The sequence below is a fragment of the Alligator sinensis genome, unplaced genomic scaffold (assembly GCF_000455745.1).
Source record: "Alligator sinensis unplaced genomic scaffold, ASM45574v1 scaffold134_1, whole genome shotgun sequence".
NCBI classification, from domain to species: domain Eukaryota; kingdom Metazoa; phylum Chordata; order Crocodylia; family Alligatoridae; genus Alligator; species Alligator sinensis.
In genome coordinates this window covers 2,960,215-2,969,663 of record NW_005841920.1, presented here as the reverse complement: position 1 = coordinate 2,969,663, position 9,449 = coordinate 2,960,215, and the positions used below count along the sequence as shown (strand labels likewise).

General features: G+C 45.0%; 1 long non-coding RNA gene across 1 annotated transcript in view; it reads left to right on the top strand.

The window, feature by feature from the left end:
• Nucleotides 1-3,332: 3,332 nt before the first annotated feature.
• Nucleotides 3,333-9,449, top strand: part of LOC102377718 — an 18,785-nt gene continuing 12,668 nt past the window's right edge. The window contains exons 1-2 of the long non-coding RNA XR_323268.3: nucleotides 3,333-5,011; nucleotides 7,229-7,305. This is a non-coding gene — a long non-coding RNA (uncharacterized LOC102377718). The remainder of the gene's footprint in view (nucleotides 5,012-7,228; nucleotides 7,306-9,449) is intronic.

The window sequence follows — 9,449 nt, the reverse complement described above, 5'->3', positions numbered from 1 at the left end:
GGACAAGCTCTCTGCTGCGCCAGATCCGATCTTGCGAGGGAAATAGCCTTGTGTCAAGGGAAGTCAGACCGAGTAAAGATCAGATCGGGCTTTTAAGCCGTAATTGTTATAATAAACCGAGCTCAGCGATGGGGAGAGACAGAAAGCAGCGCTTTGCGGGCACCGCTACCCCAGCCCAGGCGGAATGATGCTCGGCGCGCGCCCACATCACAGCGACCTCCTCACTATTTTATTTTTCAATAATTCTGTCCGATAAAATTTCATTGCCCATTAAGTAATCCCCGAAATGAGCGCTCTTATGAGCCTATAATGAGCTCTAATTGCCACGACTAGTCGAGCCACGTGGAAGGATTTAGAAGGTATTAAGCAGTCGGGTACAGAGCACAGGCTGTTACCTAGCCATTACTTTCATAATTCAAGGAGAAAATTAGTCCTTTTAAGGGAAAATCCTTTGATTCCCTCCATTCTGCTCGGGGTGACAGGGTATAGCTTTGTCTGCCTTTAGTTCAAGACGCTGGAACAAATGAGAATGTAACGAAATTGCCCCCTTTTCAAAGTGGAGCAGTTAAAAAAGAACAGCAGAGCTACTCCCCTCCGCAGGGCCAGCTACGCTCACGTCTCCCCTTTCTCCCAGATGTCCCCAGCACCTTTATTCCTAGGAGATTCACGGCTTCGGTGACAAAAGCCACCCCCCCTCCCCAAATGCCTGCGAAGGGAATGGATCTGCCTGTCGGGGGGGCTGGGCAGGGATCTGGCTAGCACTGCGGGCACACGGCTCCGAGTTAAACTTCGCAAACCCCGGCCGATCAACCCCCCCCCCGCATCTGCTGCTCTGGAGCAGTTTAGCAGCCGAGCGGAATATTGCCCCGCGTTTGCTGCTCAAATGTATTCCTTAAATCTAACCCCGATATCAGATTCGCTTCCAAAGCATTCCGCGATCTCGAATCGGGTTTTTGTTCCGGGGGACACAAACAGGAGCCAGGACTTGCCCCCAGCTCCCATTAATGAGGTCATTAGAAAAGCGTGAACAAGTCTATTAATGTTTTATTGAAAGCGCATCGTTAACTTGTATCCATCCTTCTCTGAAAGTGGCATTGTGATATTGCTGTCTGTGGCACATCTTACCCAATATAGCCCGAGATTTCTCCATTATCTGTAACCAAGCAACACTTTCTGAATACCAAAAATTGAAAAGAACCGCTTAGTCTTCAAGAAAGTCCTCAATAATAGTGGAAAAGAACAAAGATCCAGGAGACAACAAAATGCCACAGGGGTGACTTTTCATGAGCAATTATCTCTCATTAATCAGAAGAACAGCTGCAATATTAATTTTCTCTCTTTCTTCCTCTCTTTTCACAGTCCCCAACATTTGAATAATCATAAATTTTTATTTCATGAAGGAGTAACGTTTCCAGTGACTGGAAGAGACGAGCTACCTATACAAGGCGGACTTTTTTAGCCAACAGCTCTTATTTGCAGGCTGCCAAAGAGTAAAGCCCGGGGGGGGGGGGGCCAAAAAAGGGGGGGGGGGTGTTTTTTGCGGTGGAACGCGGGGGGGGGAATGTTTTTTCCTCCTCCTTGAGTGCGGATTGAAACAAGGGACACTCCCTCCCCCAGCCGCCTTCACTCCACCCTGCCTGTTTCCCTTTTGCGAGCGAGCAGGGCAGTGTAGCGAGCGGCGGCAGTGGCTACAGCGTGGGAGTTTCAACATCCCCGCTGTCCATTTAACTTCCAAACATCAAGCCAAGCGTTGTAGATCTGTCCAAAGAGACAATCTTTGGGCGTAACACGCATTGTAGCACATCAAAAGGCCCTAGCATTATATGAACTCAGAAAGCATTCAGCAGAAACGGGGCAAGAGTTCCCTTTTCAGGGTCTTAGACTCCGATTGTTCGCAGGAGATGTAGTGGCAGAAAACTAGGATCCTCCCAAGATAAGGATGTAAAGTTAAAACGCCGCTTTCGGGTTTCAAAGGCAGAGCCTGGCGATCACTAAAAAAAAAAAAAAAAAAAAGAAAGGAAAGGCTGCGCGTCTGGCTGAAAAGGGGAATTTCAGCCCCAGCCCCACTCTGCCCGGGGAGAAAGCATGGGGTGAACTGTACAGCTGGGCAGCAAGCAGGTTTATTTAGAGATCGCGCCTCTCGCCTGATTGCCCGTGGTGTTTATTGGCTCAGCGCTTAGCAAACTTTATCTTTCCTAAAAGCAGCCGAGCTTTTCTGCTGCGAATGGGAGCGCTCATCAAGTGCCGGCTGAAGTGACAGCCTGGGCTTTTATTTTTCAAGGCGGTTATAATCTGACATTTGTCCTCCCTTATAAAATGAACAACACCAATAATGATGGTGATAATTCACCAGTTCTGAATGACCAGAAACTTCAGCTGTAGGACTTCCTGGCTTTATTCTTGGGGCAGACCAGGTTCTTTGAGTAAATCTGATATCTTTTATTAAACCAACTCAAATAGTTGGAAAAAAAATCTTCTTTGAGAGCTTTGGTTTATTCCTATGATCTCAGGAGTCCCTTTATCGCATGATTGGAACAGCAGCCGCGACGGGCTCTGTCCAAATACAGTCCCAGCCGCGAAGGGAAGGTTGCCTCAAAGTTTAGCTAACAGGCTAGGAAGCGTTAGCTTGGCCGTATTGCTAAGCCACTCTCGGGAAGGGTTTGCCCGAAAAGAGCTGCTCTTTGGGGAAAGTCTCTCTGCTGCTAGTTAATAATCAATCCGCGACCTGCTTTCAGCACATGAGCTGGTAACCAGCTGACCGAAAGGATCTCGCACCTCGGGAAGCAAGTGTCTCCAGATGCAAGTGGATGGATGCCTCCTGGCCTGCATCGTGCCTGCCTGGGAAAGGGTTACCAGCCGGGCTTCAGCACCAAATCTCTCCTTAAAGGAAGAGAGATGAGTTGCTCTGCTCGACTTTTGCTCCGTGCGATCAGCTGTAGACAATCGAGCCACTGGGCGAAAGATGTTTTTACAACGCTCCCCTAGTTTCCCCTCCCCGATTCCCCCGTTAAAGCAGAGCAGAATGCCAAAAAGTCAGTGCATCGAGGGCAGCATCCCCACCCCAGTGAGTCACTCAGTCTCCTCTGCTGAGCAAACAAGACCTTAACTCATCTGCAGGGATCCTGGTTTTCTCTGGTTTAAAGACAATCCCCAATTTTCGGTTAAAACGAGTAACTCCAAATCCACATTTTCTCGTGATTTAAATGAAACATCACTCATCTGAGTGGTGTTCCATTTTAGTTATGGACAAATGTGGATTTAACCGAAAATTGGGGATGTTTTTACTTCGGAGAAATCCAGGATCCCTACATTAGGGCACCGGGGGCCAAAGGGCCGAGCCCAGATACCTCCACTCCAGACTCGGGTCGATCTCAGTCTCCAGGCTTGGCGAGTTTGCGAAGCCAAGCAGTGCCGGAGGCAGACAGTCGCCAGAGGAAGGCGTGCGTGCGGAGACCTGGGACACAGGCAAGCTTTGGAAGCTGCCGGTCGATTGCCCAGGATCTGCAGTGGAAGAAACTCGTGGGTGCTACTAAACCTGCCCGGCTTCATAGTCACTCAACACCTTCTGCTTTAAAAAGTGTGAAGTATTTGAATTGAGAACCTCTCTCCCTTCCGAAAGGGAGATCGTCTCTGCAACACATCGGGGATCTTTGTTTTGGCCCAGTCTGCATCTGGCTTGGATGCTTGTCTAGGCGGACCTGAGTGACCGCTTGAAAGCTGCGGCCCGGAGACCTCCCTCCCGCGGGGCCGGGCCGCTGTTCTCCCCGCCCAGCAATCGCACCGGTGGCCCCTGAGCAGGACGCAAGACGGTTCCTTCCCTCCAGCACTTTAAAAGCAGATATCTCCTCCTGGCTGATTTCAGCGCTTCTCAAGTCCTGAAGTTCCTCGAGATCCACTGAAGGGTGCGGGATTAGCGCTGGTTAGATGGACAAACACCTGCACCTGGTCTAGATGATGAACCCGGAGATTTCAAAAGGGAATTCCCAGTCTGGCCCGTTGTGGGCTTTGGGAGATCTTTGCAACACAAGAACGGTTCTGGTCTTTTTCCGGAGTCGAGAAAGGAGTGGGAGCTAAGAGGCGGAGTGCTGTGCTCCTCAACCTTTTAAGCCTATTTGATGCCCACGTTTCCGAGTTTCTTACTCGCAGTCACATCGGGCTTTCATCCCGACAGGCGGCATGCGCCTCCCCTGTCTGGTGGACTAACAAGCCCAAGTCTTCTTAGTCGCTCTCAAAGGACCTGGCAGCTCTAAGCCACTCTGAGCTTCCCCCCCGCCCCAAAAAGAGAGCTCTAGCCCAAAAAGCTGTGGGGCGAGGCAGGGCAGAGGCAATGGTGCAGTGAAGGCTCACAGTATAGGAGCTGCAATATTTCTATGTGCCTCTCCTTGCCAGGTCCCTTGAATACTTCAGACAATGAGCAATTTCTTGCTATTTCTTTGAGGCAGGACTGTCTGTTGCTTAAAAGCAAAGCAAGCTGACCCCCTCCAAGTGACACGTCAGAAACTAATGGCAAATCTTTATCTCGGGAATTGTCTACAGGGAAACTTGCAACGGTACAACTCGAACGGGCTTTTAAACAGATCCAATTAAAGCGCTGCCCTGGGCTGTGGGACACTTATTTTAATGTAAGTGGCTGATTTGGCAATAGCACCAGTACTGACAGTCTGATCCAAAGCTTAATAGAGTCACAGAACGATTCCAATTGATACTAATGGGCTCTTGAATATGCCCACGGCCAATAAGAGTGCCTTTGCACTTAATTAGATTGTTCTTTCTACAAAACAGTCTCTCTGATAATTAGTTTTAGCGGGATCTCTGATATAGATCCTGATCCAGCAGATAGTGCAAGCACCTGCGTAGCCTCTTTAAAGTGGAACTACCCTTTAAATGCTAAAGTTTTACTAGATTGGGACCAGACTACAGAGTTTGAATCTGATGCCAGCAGAAGCACAGCTCTCTCAGCCAGATGAGCGTGCTGATGTCACAACATACAGCAAGAGCGTCTTTCATTCAAGTAAGAAAACCATTGGCTATTTCTGTTATTTAAAGTAATAAGGTAGCATTTTCATAACCAGATTATTGTAGGAACTTTCCTACAATAGTGTCAATCTCCACTAATCTAATCAAACAAACCAATTATACTTATTTTCCTCCTTCATAAAGTGAGTAGGTGCATGGAGTTGATAAAAGAACTGTAAGGTTAGGGAAGGAGGATTAGAGGGGTGATGACAAAGCCTTGTCCTGGAAGTGGAACTAGCAAACTGGCAAGAAATGAACAAGGGAAGTTCCTCAAGGATCAATCATGGGACCAATCTTATTTGCTAGTTTTATTAAAAGCCTCAGTACAAAGGATGTGTATAAAAGTTGACAATGACACACAGCTGGGAGAAGGAAGAATCGATTTGCACCTTGATAAACTAAATCAGACATGCATAGTATCTGATGAAGTAAGCTGTCTACTTGTGACAACTTACGCTATACATGTCTGATTCAGATAGTCTATAAAGAGGTGCAAATATATTCGGTCTTCTGCTGACTTCAAATTAACATGACTGAAGTCTCCCTTTACAAAGCTGGACAAGTCTCCCTCTACAGAGAGGACAACTGGAATATCACAGGAAGATGTGGGTAATTGTGAAGACTCAAATAATAAACCTAGATTGAAATTCAATATCCCAACATGCAAAGCTACACCAAGAGACTAAGAAAAACATGTTTCATAAGCAGATTCTCATCAATTGGAACGAAACACAGGAGTAAAGTCCCAAGTGTATTTAGTTAATCACAGGATAACTCTAATGTGATTAAGCCACAGGAAAGGCAAGTGTGAACATTGGATGCATCAGGCAAAGTATTTTCATAAGAGACAGGGCACTATTTATGCCACTACAAGAGGAGTGACTAAGACCTCATTTGTGTACAATTGTGGTCACTCCTGTTCAAGAGAGATGGATTTAAATTGGCACAGGTGCAAAGAAGGGCTATTGCATGATCAGAGGAGTGGAGAACGAAGGAAAAGAAAGGAGAAGGAGAAGGAAAAGAAAGGAGCATAGTTTGTTTAGCTTAACAAAAGAAAGGCTGAGAAGGAATATGACTTGGAAAATACATCAGAAGGGTAGACACAAAGGGTAGATAAAGGATATTTAAGCTAAAAGACAATGCAGACACAAGAATAAATTAGTATAAAATCACCAAAAGTACAGGGTATTGAGACTTGAAATTAGAGGACAGTTTCTAACTACCCTGTACTAGAAAATCATTACAGGGTGCGAGATGACTGGCCACTTTTCTTCTATGTTTACCTTCCCTCCTAGCTTAAATGACCTTAGCTCCTCTGCTGAAATTACCAAGAAAGGTGACAACCCTGGTGTGGATGTGTGATAGTGAGGCAGAAGGCAGGAGCTGCATACATTTTTATAAGTAACAACTTATTTCATCAGATGCTGAGCAGGGATAAGGTGATGGGGATTTTTGTTTGCCAAGAACTAGATTTGGACTATTAACTTATTTCAATGTAGATATTAGGGCACTGAAACATAACCCTCCTACAACCTAGTCCACGGGTGGGCAAAATGCAGCCCAGGGGCTGGATATGGCCTGCCAGGCCATTCTATCTGGCCCGAGAGGCCCCTAAAAATTTAGAAAATTAATATTTATCTGATCTGCCCCTGGCTGCCTATCATGTGGCCCTCAATTGCTTGCCAGAACTCAATAAGCAGCCCTCCGCTCAAAATAATTGCCTGCCCCTGACCTAGTCAGTGGGGTTTTCACATACGATGTTGAGTTTCTTAGACTGAAATGACTTGGTTTGGAAGTCTTTCACTGAAATTTGGAAAGCCACAAGGTCATTTTTACTGCCACCTTCTTGCAGTATAGTCATACTGTAAGGCAGCTTTGTCCAAACTCCTGGCATCCAAACCAGAGCCCTTTGTGCATTTGCCTGAAATTATTCTTTATATAGTTTTCCTGCTTAAATGCATATTTATGCCCTAAATTCCAAACAAGGGAGCTTACAAATACTAGCGACTCCAGTCCCAAGATGGTACAAGTCAATAACATTACAGTGTCAAAAAGATAATGTTTTACGAGGGGAATTATGATGATTTAAAAACCACAAGTTATCAGCATTTTGAAAATTAAACACTGAAACACATATTAATGATGTCAATGTTGATTTGTGTGGTTTACCACTCTTTATTTACAGTTAATACTGTTTCCAAACTCACACTAGGCTCCTGTCACAAGTGATTTGAAGAAACACAGAAGCTAGTACATTTGCATAATTTTGAATATTTTGAAGTTATGCAGGTAAGCATATTAATTCAAAGTTTATTTAATGTGCTACAGTTCTGAATTTAATACCAAGGTCTAATGGGAACAGAATGAAAAAAGGCCTAGCAGCATTTACAATGGTCAGAGTGCTCTGTGAACAGACAGGAGAACCAAATGGAAAAAATAAAATGTGTAGTTGTTGGTAAGAAACATCATATCAGAATCTGAAGAATTCTGAGACATTCTGGGAAAGTAGCACTCAAGGGTTTCTTATAGAATAATGAAGTATGGTATCATTATAAACTGGCAAGCTGACAGGGAGGAGCTACAGAAAGATCTCACCAAGTTAAGTGAATGGCAGGTGAACTTCAGTGTCAACAAGTGGAAGGTAACGCACATGGGGAAAAATAACCCCAGTTATACAAACACAATACTGGATTCTTAACTAGCTGTTATGACTCAGGAAAGAGACCGTGGAGTCATTGTAGATAGTTCTCTACAAAGACCAGCTCATGTGCCATGACAACCAAAAAAGCCTACAAAATTTTGGACGTAGTCAAGATGAGAATCGAAAAAAAAATGGAAATTATCATCATGCCACTACCTGAATACACGGTGCATCCTCATCTTGAATACTGTGTGCAGTTCTGGTCTCCATGTTTCAAAAATGATGTAGTAGAATTAGAAAAGGGTGTGGACAAAGTGAATAGGGAACTATTATTCACCAAGTCCCAGAATACTAGAACTAGGGGCACCCACTGAAATTAGCAGGAGGCAGGTTTTAAACTAAGAAGATAAAATATTTTTTTATGCAGCGCATAGTTAACTTGTAGAACTCATTACCACAGGAGTTTGTAGAAGTAGGTATCATAGCCAGGTTAAAAAAGGAACTAGACAAATTCATAAAAAATAGATCTATTAATAGGTATTAAAGGGAAGTCAAAGGTGCATCCTCTGCTAGCTCTGATAATGGTGGATTCCAGGCAGGGTAATAAACAGGGAATAGGTCACTCTAGGTGTACCCAGTCCAGTGATCTTCCACTAAAGCATCAGCTCCTGCCACTATCAGGGACAGGGTACTGGGATGCATGCACCATTGGTTCAACCCTGTATGGCATAATTTATGTTCTTTTCAGACTAGTTTACTCCCATCTCTCATATCTGTCCAGATATACTGTAGATCATTAACCATTTCTTATTCCCCAGAATGACCTCATTCTCCCAAAACAGCATCTTGTTTATTGCAGGTAGCTCCATATTAATTATATTCATCATATTCTAATGACACATTCATTATAGCATTAAAATCTATTTTATACAGCTTCCAGCATAGGTGCACAGGATTTCTCATATTATAATTGTAATGGTCTATCAAGTCTGATATCCTGCTTCAGTACTGGTCAATCCATTATATTACAAAAGATAGAAAACTCAGGAATTCAGCTTGCCAGTTTTGCAATACTGCATGCAAGTACTAATGTTGAAAGAACATCCTCCCAGGTCCCTGTGGGTGTCAGTTGATACCATGAAGCAATGGGACCAATTAGCCCTTTCTTAGCAGATATAGATATAGCTATTTGGGCTGGAAGGGACCTCAGGAGGTCATCTGGTCCAAAATGTGCTCAAAGCAGGGCCACCCCTAACTAGATCATCCCAGTCAAGGCTTTGTCTACCCAGGTCTTTAAAACCTCTAAGGATGCAGATTTGACCACCACTCTGAGTAGCCTATTCCAGTGCTTTACTACCCTCCTAGTGGGAGAGTTTTTCCTACGATCTAACCTAAATTTCCCTTGCTGCAACTTCATAGTTGGTAGGGTTGGAAGGGACCTAAGCAGATCATCTAGTCCGACCCCCTGTCATGGCAGGAAAGGATGCTGGGGTCAAATGACCCCAGATAGGTGGCTGTCTAGCCTCCTTTTGAAGATCCCCAGGGTAGGGGCAAGCACCACTTCCCTTGGAAGTTGGTTCCAGCTTCTAGCTGCCCTGACAGTGAAGTAGTGCCTCCTGATATCTAGCCTGAATCTACTCTCAGTCAACTTATGGTCGTTGTTCCTTGTTACCCCCGGTAGTGCTCAGGGGAACAGGGACTCTCCCATTGCCTGCTGGCCCCCTTGGCAAGTTTATAGGAAGCCACAAGATCCCCTCTCAGCCTTCTTTTGTGGAGGCTGAACAGGTTCAGG